Consider the following 10,286-nt stretch of genomic DNA (forward strand, 5'->3'; position numbering starts at 1 on the left):
GCGGTTGAGATAAGAACGTGGGATTGGAGCTACTGGTGAAAGAAACTGATGTTTCAAGAGTGTTAGCCTCACATATTTCAGGCTCTCATTCTAGTTCATTCAAGATGTTAACGATAAGCAGGTATTGAAAGCAAAGAGGATTTATCTCATAGGGTTTGATTTTAGAAAAGAAGGCCAAATTTGTTCTCTGTACATAAGGTCAATCATTTTGGTCGCAAGTTGTGTGTTAACAGGTAGGTTAAATTAATTTAAAGCTTTTTCATATGGTGTTAACTAAGTCTACCAGGGTATTTCCCACAATTTATTTGAATTTCAACATCTTCCTAAGATCACTGTGGTGCACAGAATACACCCCACACCCCCCAGCAAAGTTGTCCATGTCCTCGTCCTTGGAATCTGAATATGTTACCTTGCAGAGCAAAAGGAACTTTGCAGGTGTGACTAGGTTAAAGATCTTGAGATCTGATATTATCCTGGATTATCTGAAGGGGTCTGATATGATTACAAGGTTTTTAGAATAGGGAGGAAGGGGGTCAGAGAGGAGAGAAGATGCTGTGAAGAAGGAGGAAGCAGTCATAAGCCAAGTAATGCAGGTGTCCCCCAGCAGCCAGAAAAGGCAAGAAAATGGATAATCTCCTAGAGCCACCAGAAGGAACATAGTCCTATGGGCTGACTTTATAGTTTTGACTTCCAGGACTATAAAATGATAGATGATTGTGGTTTTAAGCCATTATGTTTGTGGTTATTCATTATAGCTGCAATAGGAAACATTCTGTCTTGCAAAAATGACTGCATGATGGGATTCCATTAGAAAAACATTCTACTAAATTCACAAGTGGTAGGTCAAGTTAATAACTTTAATTAAAAATGCTCAAAAATTTCATCATCTGGAAGTGCTAGCGTATGTAACAAGTTACCTGTAACTACATTTAACTGTAGCAAAACTACCTAGAGTAACTTCTTGCAAATCATCCACTTTTCCTTTTCCAATTAATTATATTGTGGCAAGAACATTTAGCATGCTACTTTCTTAACAAAACTTTAAGTATACAGTACAGTATTGCTCACTACAAGCACAATGTGGTTCAGCAGGTCTCTAGAACTTACTCATCTTGCATAACTGAAACTTTATACACTTTGGACAGCACTTCTCCCTTTTCCCCTCCCCCCCAGCTCTTGGCAATCACCATTCTACTTTCTGCTTCTGTAAGTTTGACTCTTCTACTCTTATCAGTAATATAAGTGGAATCATGCTGCAACTGTCCTTCTATGACTGGCTTATTTCATTCAGCATGATGTCTTGTAGGTTCATCCAGATTGGTGTGTATGGTAGGATTTCCTTCCTTTTTATGGCTGAATAATTTATCTACTGTTGTGAGCAGTAGTTTACCTGTGGATAGAAATTCCAGATATTGTGTGTGTGATTGCTGAGATGCCTGACCTTTACATAGGATTCCCCTCTGTGGTGGTGTTAAAAATATATGCACATATTCAGAAAGTTGAGCCTAAGAGTGTCCTGCCTCTTCGTATGGGTTGGGCTAAATGACTTGCTTCTAACAAAGTGAATATTGCAGGAATGATGATGGTATGTGGCTTTCAGGAGTAGATCATAAATGCATTAACCACTTCTGTACTCTCATTCTAGGAGAAATTACCTTCGACGTCAGGAGGACAGTCAAATGGAGAAATCCATGTAGTGAGATGCTGAGGCTTCCTGCCAACAGCCATGTAAATGAACCACCTTGGAAGTGGATACTTCAGGCTTAATGGGGTTTTGAAATGACTGAAGCCCTAGTCTAGCCTTGACTGTAACCTCCTAAGGGCCCCTGAGCCAGCACCATTCAGATGCCACTTCTGTCCTAACCCTCAGAAAATGTGGGTTTTACCCCACATGTGTATTACTCAGTAATACATTTTTATTGTTTTGAATTGTTAAGATTTGGGATAATTTGCCATGCACTAGTAAAAAGTGAATATGCTCTTTCATGATATTCTTCCTCAGCTAAGTTATATTGTAATTATTATATAGCTTCTCTGTGTAAATAGAGAAAATGTCTACACAGAGAAACTGTCTTAGTGTTATTGAGAATGTTTAATTTTCTTTAAAAAAAAAGGAAAAAAAAATACAACAGGGAGATTGGGAATGGTCCAGCCTGGATTATGCTTACTATTTAAAGAAATCACATTGAAAATTCTTTTTGAGCAACAAACTATTTATAGGAAAGCCACTCACGGGGATGAAAGGGTAAAAACAAAAAAACAAAAAAACAAAAAACCTTTTCTTTTTTCTTCTGCCCCTTTTATTCCCAGTCTGTCGTACTAATTAACATCATTTACTTTTACAGTTCATGATTAGGTCATATAATTAGAGAAGGATTAAGCTCTTCTCTCTTGGAGAGGATGGTTAATTTAAACTGTTTGGAAGTCGCTTAAAGGAAACCACTGAAGGACTCTGTGGGATGGAATCCAGATATTATGTCAGAAGAGAATAAATGCGACCGAAAGCCAGAATAGTAACTTTGCATCAGTACCAGTGCCAAATTATCTTGAAATTATATCATGGCACAAAATATTTGTTATGTATGAGTTTGAGTGTATAAAGCTGCCAGTGTGTGGATGTTTTTCCATTTATTGACGGGACATTAGAAATTATTCAGATAGTGTGATGAAAGTTAACATGACTTAATTATTTAAGGGTTTTTGTGTGTGTGTGTGTGCTTAGATCTTCTCTCTCTCTCTCTCTCTTTTTTTGCATTAATTTTTGAGTATCTACAGATATACCACGCAATAGGGTCTAGACTTTTCCCTCTTGCCATGTAGAGTGATTTGAAATTTGCACTTTGAAAGAAATAGCAGCAGTCCCTATCATCCTCTGAAACTCACTCGTCATCAGAGTAACTGAATGGCACTGTGAAAAACTGCATCTCATCCTCAGTGGAGATATCTCACTGCAGAAAGAGATAATCTTCAGTCTTCTCAGTGGTTTTGTTGAATCCAAGTCCTCAAGTCAACAGAAAGGTCTTACAATGAAAGAAATCCCTGTGATAAAAGCCTGAAATTACGTGTCTGCTCTAGAGGTCAGACCTTCAGTAGAATGGATACTACTCATTGTCCTTCATGTGGAATCATGTGATTCTTCTGCTTATGACAGGGACAGGTGACCGGTGTGAATACAGCTACAGTCTAGCCAGACGAAAATTGTTGCTTTGTGAATGCAGGTACACAGGACGGGAGTTTTCAGTGAGAAGAACTCCCCTCCTGCAGGCTGTCTGGCCCTGGTAAGTTAGTTTACAGCTCTATTTGCTAATGCATCTTTGACGGGTCTTCTTTCAACCTCCATTGTGTCTCTGGGCCTTTTCAGTCATCTTAATGTAGACAATAGCTTTATTTATGGTGTGAAAGAAAAGGCAGATGGGGGCCCGGTTCTGGTGTTACCACTTCAGGCAGTCATAGTTGCTACACTTCTTAAGTGGACTGACAGGTCTGGGAGGAGGCTGAAAAGCCAGGGAAACATTCCCAGCATAGAAAATACGTGAGAAACAAAGAGGCCTGACTGACCATCGAGACACTGTGAATGCCAGGTCACACGGAATCCCTGCATCACTTTATTGAGAGAACTTAGGCTGCAGCTGTTTCCTCTCATTCATTCACGTGGTGGCTGGGAACGCGGGTCAGAGCTGTTATTCCATTCCCGTTACTCAGACCTACCTGATGGTCCATCTCCCCTGTGAGTGTATTCTGAGCATGGAAGAAAAGAAACCTCTTTTTTTTTTTTTTTTTTTTGGAAAGCTCAACAGATCCACTGCTACTTCTCAGTCTTTCTATTTATCTAAATTTACTTGCTTCAAGAAAAAAGAAAAGACTGCAGTAACTGATCGTTATTTTTCTTTCGAAATAAAAAGTGTGAGTATGCCAATTTTTGCTGAAATGTATACAATGATTTTATTTGACTGAAATATTCAACATTAAATGCATATTTATCCAATTAACAGGCACTTGGCTAATGACCTTACTTGGGAATCTTTCTACTTAAAATTTCTTTGACTTTTTTCATCTTTTGTTAAAAAAAAAAATTCCCCCTTACATTTGATCCGCTTACCACCATTAGTTCCTATCTAGAGGACACACATCAAAATATATTTGAGGAAGAAAACAAAGGGAACTCAACTCTCAAAGTGGAGTCAAGTTGCTAGAGATATGCTGTGTGACAGCAGGATGCCTGAGCAAACACGTATTTTCATTTAAAAATAAATACATAAATAAGCGAACGAACAAACAAACCAGAATCGATGGATTCTTTTAAGCTTTTACTCATCCGACCAAATTAATCAGTCAGAATAATTGAGTCAGGCCCTGGTGCCAATATTTATATTCTAGAAAACAAACTAGCTTTTTATGAGAGTATTCACCTGCTGTGAGAAAACACAGCCTAATTATTAAACAGCTTTTTCAACATTTCTCCTTGGATAATACTTAACACAACATGGAAGGTTCACTTTTTTTTTTTTTTTAATTAAAAAAGTTTTTTTTTTAATTATATTTAAAAATTTTTAAGTTTTTAATTTTCAGTCCAGAATAGTTAACATACAGTGTTGTATTGGTTTCAGATGTACAAGATAGCAATACAACAGTTCTATACGTTACACGCAGTGCTCATCATAAGTGTACTCAATCCCCTTCACCTGTTTCACCCAACTCCCCACCCACCTTCCCTCCGGGGACCTTCAGTTCTCTAAAGTTAAGAGTCTATTTTCTTGGTTTGTCTCACATTTTTCCCCTTTGTTCATTTGTTTTGTTTCTTAAATTTCACATTTGAGGGAAATCACCTGGTATTTATCTGAAGGGTTCTCTATTAATACCCTCTCCTGTCGCCTTCCCCTATGAATGGCTTTATCACTGTAGGACAAAGGAAGAGTAACCATAGAGCTGCTAAGTTGGAATGGATGTGAGTAGGCTGGCAGAAGAAATGAAGCATCACTCACAGCCACCTCAGCATATTCCACTTGATAAGACAGTTGTGAAAGTTTAGGGGGAAAAGTGGTAACAAACTAAGGATCTTTAAGAAACAGGTGTGCCCATTTTGATCAAATGCATTAGCAGCCGATAGCGTAAACCGAGTATGGTCGTAATGGGAGCCTTTGACTTTGCAGGGCCGTTGAAAAAGTAAGCACTATATTTTATGTAAGGATGTTTTGCTTATTATACATTTGGCCTTTTCAGCCGACTTGGGCCATGTAACTTGTTACTCCCTCAATTGGATGTCACAATTTGGGTTCTGTGGATAGCAGTTTAGTGTGTAGGATGTTTATTAGGAAGGACCTTGGATCAACATCTGTAGAAGACAGAGGAAGGAAACAAGACTGGGTAGAGGGAGAGATTGAACTGCTATGCAGATCTGAGCAGCCGTCTTCACTGACCCGGTCGGGAGCTATGAAACTAAAATGGCCTTTTAGACCTGTCTCGGTTTGGAACAAAATAGCCTCGTCTTTTTTCCTCCTGTGTCAATGGTTGGGTGTGGGACACCTTAGGAATGGCCAGGTTTCATCTGAGTTGGGAGGCGTCTCTCTGTAGCAGAGGTGATCCCTGAAGGGGCTGATAGCTGAGGGTGTCTGGTGACAGCACTTTCAACAGCTGGGCAATAAGCCCTTCCTTGAAGTGTCTGGGTGGCTGATATAGGTGTCCGTTACACCAGCTCACCAACTATCAAAGAGTTTTTTTGCTGTGGTGCACAATACGAAATACCTCCTACATCACCACCCAGGCACATGCACGCGTACATGCACACACATATATAAATAAAACAAAAGTTTTGCAAAATACCATGTTAATATTTGTCCATGTTGCATGCGGTATACTCTGATATTTTCCTTTTTGATTTGTTTTGTTCCAATCCATTCCATATTGTTCTATTCTCCTTCACTTAGTAAAATGTTGTATATAACACTAATATGATTTCAAGATCCCTTATTAAATTACAAGGTGGAATTTAAAAAATATGGAATTAGATTGATAGAAGTAAACCAGTTAATGCTGAGCAAATACTCCAGTGTAACTAGAATGTGCTAGTGTTCCTTGATGTGGTTAGGTTACTTTCATTTCTAGGAAACCAGAAAAGTGTCATAGCAGCCCTGTGTGTCCCACAGAGAGGGTGTCGTTCATTACAAATCTCTAAAACATTGACTGCCTTATTTTAGGTGCAATGTCATTTGTGATTCTTTGTTCTAACAGTAGGAGCTCCAGGCAAAATTTTCAAAGAAGGATATTAATTACTAGGGAAGGAAATAGTAACTGTCAGTGAGAACCATGACTGCCTTTTACTCTGTAGAGTTTCGGGTTGGTGTCAGGTGTAAACACTTTAGTTTTTCCAGACAGTGGATGCCTGTGATGTGTTTTGGATTGCAACTTTCACATGAGAAGAATTACTGGGAGAAGCAGTTGGTGTCATGTACAGACTTGAGTTTTGGAATATATAGGGTAAATGCCTGAATGGGACAACATGGCTACAAATTGAAGCTAGGAAAGAAAAAAGATTGTATTTTTAGGGGCACCTGAGTGGCTCAGTCGGTTGTGCTTCAGACTTCAGCTCAGGTCATGAGCTTGCCAGTTGCGAGTTTGAGCCCTGCGTCGTGGTGTTGCTGTCACCTTGTCAGCACAGAGCCCACTGTGGGTCCTTCCCAATCACTCTCTTGAAAAATAAATAAAGCAGTAAAAGAAAAAAGACTTCATTTTTAGATAAACATATGAAAAAGATCATGAACATAATGTGATAGAATTTAGGAAGATGACAAATCAATAAATTTCTCCCTGCTCTGGGCCAAAAATAACGACAGACTTAAAATCATATCCTTTGTGCTCGAAATCGGAGAAATGAGTTCAGAGTCCTTACTTGTAGAAGATTTACACTGTAACAAACTAGAAAAAAGATTTTTATGTGTAATTATTTTTGAGACAGAGACAGAGCACGAGCAGGGGAGGGGCAGAAAGAGACAGAGACACAGATTTGAAGGTTCCAGGCTCGGAGCTGTCAGCACAGAGCCCAACGCAGGGCTCAAAGTCACTAACCAGAGAGATCATGAACTGAGTCGAAGTCAGACACTTAACCAACTGAGCCACCCAGATGCCCCATTGAAGTAGAAATTGTTACATGCATTTAAAATTTAAGATATGCAGACAGAATAAATATGGTTCTACTGGAGAAGTATAAAAGCAAAGATGATCTTGAGAAACTTAACAGAAGACCATGAGGGAGGGGTAGGGGAAAAAAAGTTATAGAGAGAGAGGGAGGCAAACCATAAGAGACTCTTGGATACTGAGAACAAACTGAGGGTTGATGGTGGCTGGGGGAGAGGGGAAAGTGGGTGATGGGCATTGAAGAGGGCACTTGTTGGGATGAGCACTGGGTGTTGTATAGAAGTCAACTTGACAATAAATTATATTTAAAAAAAATAAAAAGACATAGTGAGAAAGAAATGAAAAAGATATACTGTTTTTCACATTCTTTGTTAGGAAATGGCAATTTGTTGTGATATTGAATCTTGGTGGTGATCTTCCGGGTGGACTTGACAGTTACCATTTTTATAAAAGGAGAAATGGAGGCTAAGATGTGAGTGACTTTTAGCCGGGTTAGTAGAGTCTGGGTGGCTGTTGAGGTCTGGTTCCACCCTTCTCACCACTTCAAAGTCATGTACATGGTTAAATTTCTAACTTTTAAAAATACTAAGAATAAATATATGTTAAAACCAGGTATGTGTTTATTCATATATCAAAACAGAAGTTGAAAACTAACCGAGTGTTTCTGTACTATTTCCATGTATTGCATTATTATTGCTGCCTGTGAGATGAGTGGTATTAAATCATTAAAAAAGTCATTTACTACTGTCTTTGGAAATTTCTTCTCATATGGTAGTATCTGTATTATACCAGCAGTTAACTGTTAAAGAAATCTAGAAGCCAGCTTTTATCCACAGAAAGTAAGAAGTATGCAAATACACTGAAGAAGAGTGGAGACAAATGTCAGCCAAAGATCTAGAAAACAGTAAAAATCAGAAGTGCTTTATAGGTGTTTCCACAATGTATGGCTATTTTCAAGTGTTATTACACCTAAAAAGTATAGTGTTTTTATTTATTTATTTTTATTTTTTAAATTTAATATTTATTTTATTTGATTTTATTTACTTATTTAGTCTTGTTTTTTAAAGAGAATATCAAACTATCTTTGATTTGGCAGGACACATCCACTCATGAACCTGTGTTCACTTCAGATATTACTGGTGTGTTCCCAACAATAGTTCTGCAAGAGGGGAAAAGAAGTTTATAAGGGACAAACTTTATTTTTAATTTTTTTTAAAGATTTTATGTTTAAGTAATGTCTATACCCAACATAGGGCTCAGACCCACAACCTCAACACCAAGAGTTGCATGTTCCACCGACTGAGCCAGCCAGGCACCCGTAAAGCACAGGCTTTTTAAAAAGCCACTTTCAGCCTAGTAACCTCAAAATAGTACAGATATTCAGCCATTGACCTCATTAACTAACTCACCTCGCGTCATTTTATTCTCTGTAAATTAGCTCTGAGATGTGGTAGAGGACAAATTCGGCTTCAACATTGGAGATGAGACATAAACCAGAAGACGTGCTCAGAAACTGCTGAAGACACTAGAAAAGGTAAAGCATAGTCATATTATCTATCCTGACATTATCCATGCAATTGAGATTTCAGAGTTTAACTTTATTGTCTAATGGGTTTTATATTTCTGTTGTGCAATGGTTTTTATATCTTTCTGAACTTGGCCAAATCATAACACTTCTGGGTTTCACTTTTCCTTACCTGTCACATAGGACAGCATTTCAAAATTTACGTGTTGTACTACACTGCCACTTTTCTCAGCCAAATTGCTCACTCTTCATAGAAGTGATTACAGGAGACTGTGTGAAGATATTCAGAGTCTCATACTGGAAGAACAGGAGAGAGCAGTTGTCTTATTTTGGATTCTGATTCAATTACATAATCTTAACAAGTCACTTGAACTTTTGGTGGCCCAATATCCAAATGGTAAAATGGAGATTCTGATTTCAACTCCTCATTTTTTACTGGAATATGACTGGAAGGCAGCCTGAAAATAATTGAGGGACCTAAAAAATCACAAATGTGATGTATTATTATTATTATAACAATCTATTACTACTACTGAAAAATGAATCGATTGTTCTATTACTGAGTCAGTGAATTACCACTTTCATATATGAACACATCTTCAACTCCTGATTTATCTAAGATGTTTGTTAAAATGACATGTGGAGCATTTCTTTTGATGTTTTTTTTGACATGAGTATTTAATGATGCAGACAGAATGGAAATCAAAACTTCGTACATCATCTGGAGGAAAGATGTATTAGATATTTTGGAATGTATGTTTTCCAAAATCATCATGGAAAACAAAAACTGATTTAGATTTTGAATACCAACTTAAATGGTATTTATGCTTATTGTCTTCTGTTCTCTGGGTACATATTTTTGTACCCAGACTTTTTGAAGTGTTTAACATGCTCTTTATGAATGCCTCACTCAGAATATTCACATTCAGTCTTCATAAGTTTATAAGATTCAGAAAAGATTAAAGATAAGTCAAATGTTAACATTTCATCATTTTTCCCACTGTGGTTGAAGTGTTGAGGGTAAATGAACTACTGTTGAGAGAGTGCAGAAAAAGAAAAGCATAGGGCCTGGGATTTTGCCTGAGCATAGACTGTGTTTAAGAAACTGTAGCTAAAAATAAAACCCAGAGAGATGTGGAAAGGAGTATTCAGAGGGGAAGGAGGAAAAATCAAATAGAGCTACACAGTTCTAGAAACTAAGGGAAAAGAGAATTTTGACAACTAGGGCTTGGCTGTTGTACAACAGAGAAAACTGGAAATCTTTGGGAGTCATTCCAGGAGCACAGCATATGAAATCACAGTGTGAGTCATGGAGGGCCTGAGAAAAATGAACATAGTATAGCATGGGGGACTTAAGATAGGTGCTTGGCAACCTGAAAGGCCCAGATGTGAGCACTCCTCCTCAGAGACCTGGTTCCACTTTCGAGGATGCCTTGGTGGGGATAAGTAGGACTCAGTTCAGAAGGAACTGGATAGGAAGCAAAAAGAGAGACTCCGACATGTTTGGGACAGCATGAAAACCCAATAACTGGATGCAGGGTTAAGGTTGAAGCTTGGTGAAAGGAATATAACTGAATATCAACTACTGAAAAGAAAGAATATTGTTGTAACAGGGCTAATAACAAAATAA

The 10,286-nt window shown here is 38.0% G+C and overlaps 1 long non-coding RNA gene across 1 annotated transcript; it reads left to right on the plus strand.

Moving 5' to 3' along the window:
* Window positions 1-1,643: 1,643 nt before the first annotated feature.
* LOC122213485 lies at window positions 1,644-8,659 on the plus strand. The gene is made up of 3 exons (XR_006199537.1): window positions 1,644-1,728; window positions 3,152-3,278; window positions 8,570-8,659. It is a non-coding gene; the product is annotated as an uncharacterized LOC122213485 (long non-coding RNA).
* Window positions 8,660-10,286: the final 1,627 nt, after the last annotated feature.

Source organism: Panthera leo, chromosome A2 (genome assembly GCF_018350215.1).
Source record: "Panthera leo isolate Ple1 chromosome A2, P.leo_Ple1_pat1.1, whole genome shotgun sequence".
Lineage (NCBI taxonomy): Eukaryota > Metazoa > Chordata > Mammalia > Carnivora > Felidae > Panthera > Panthera leo.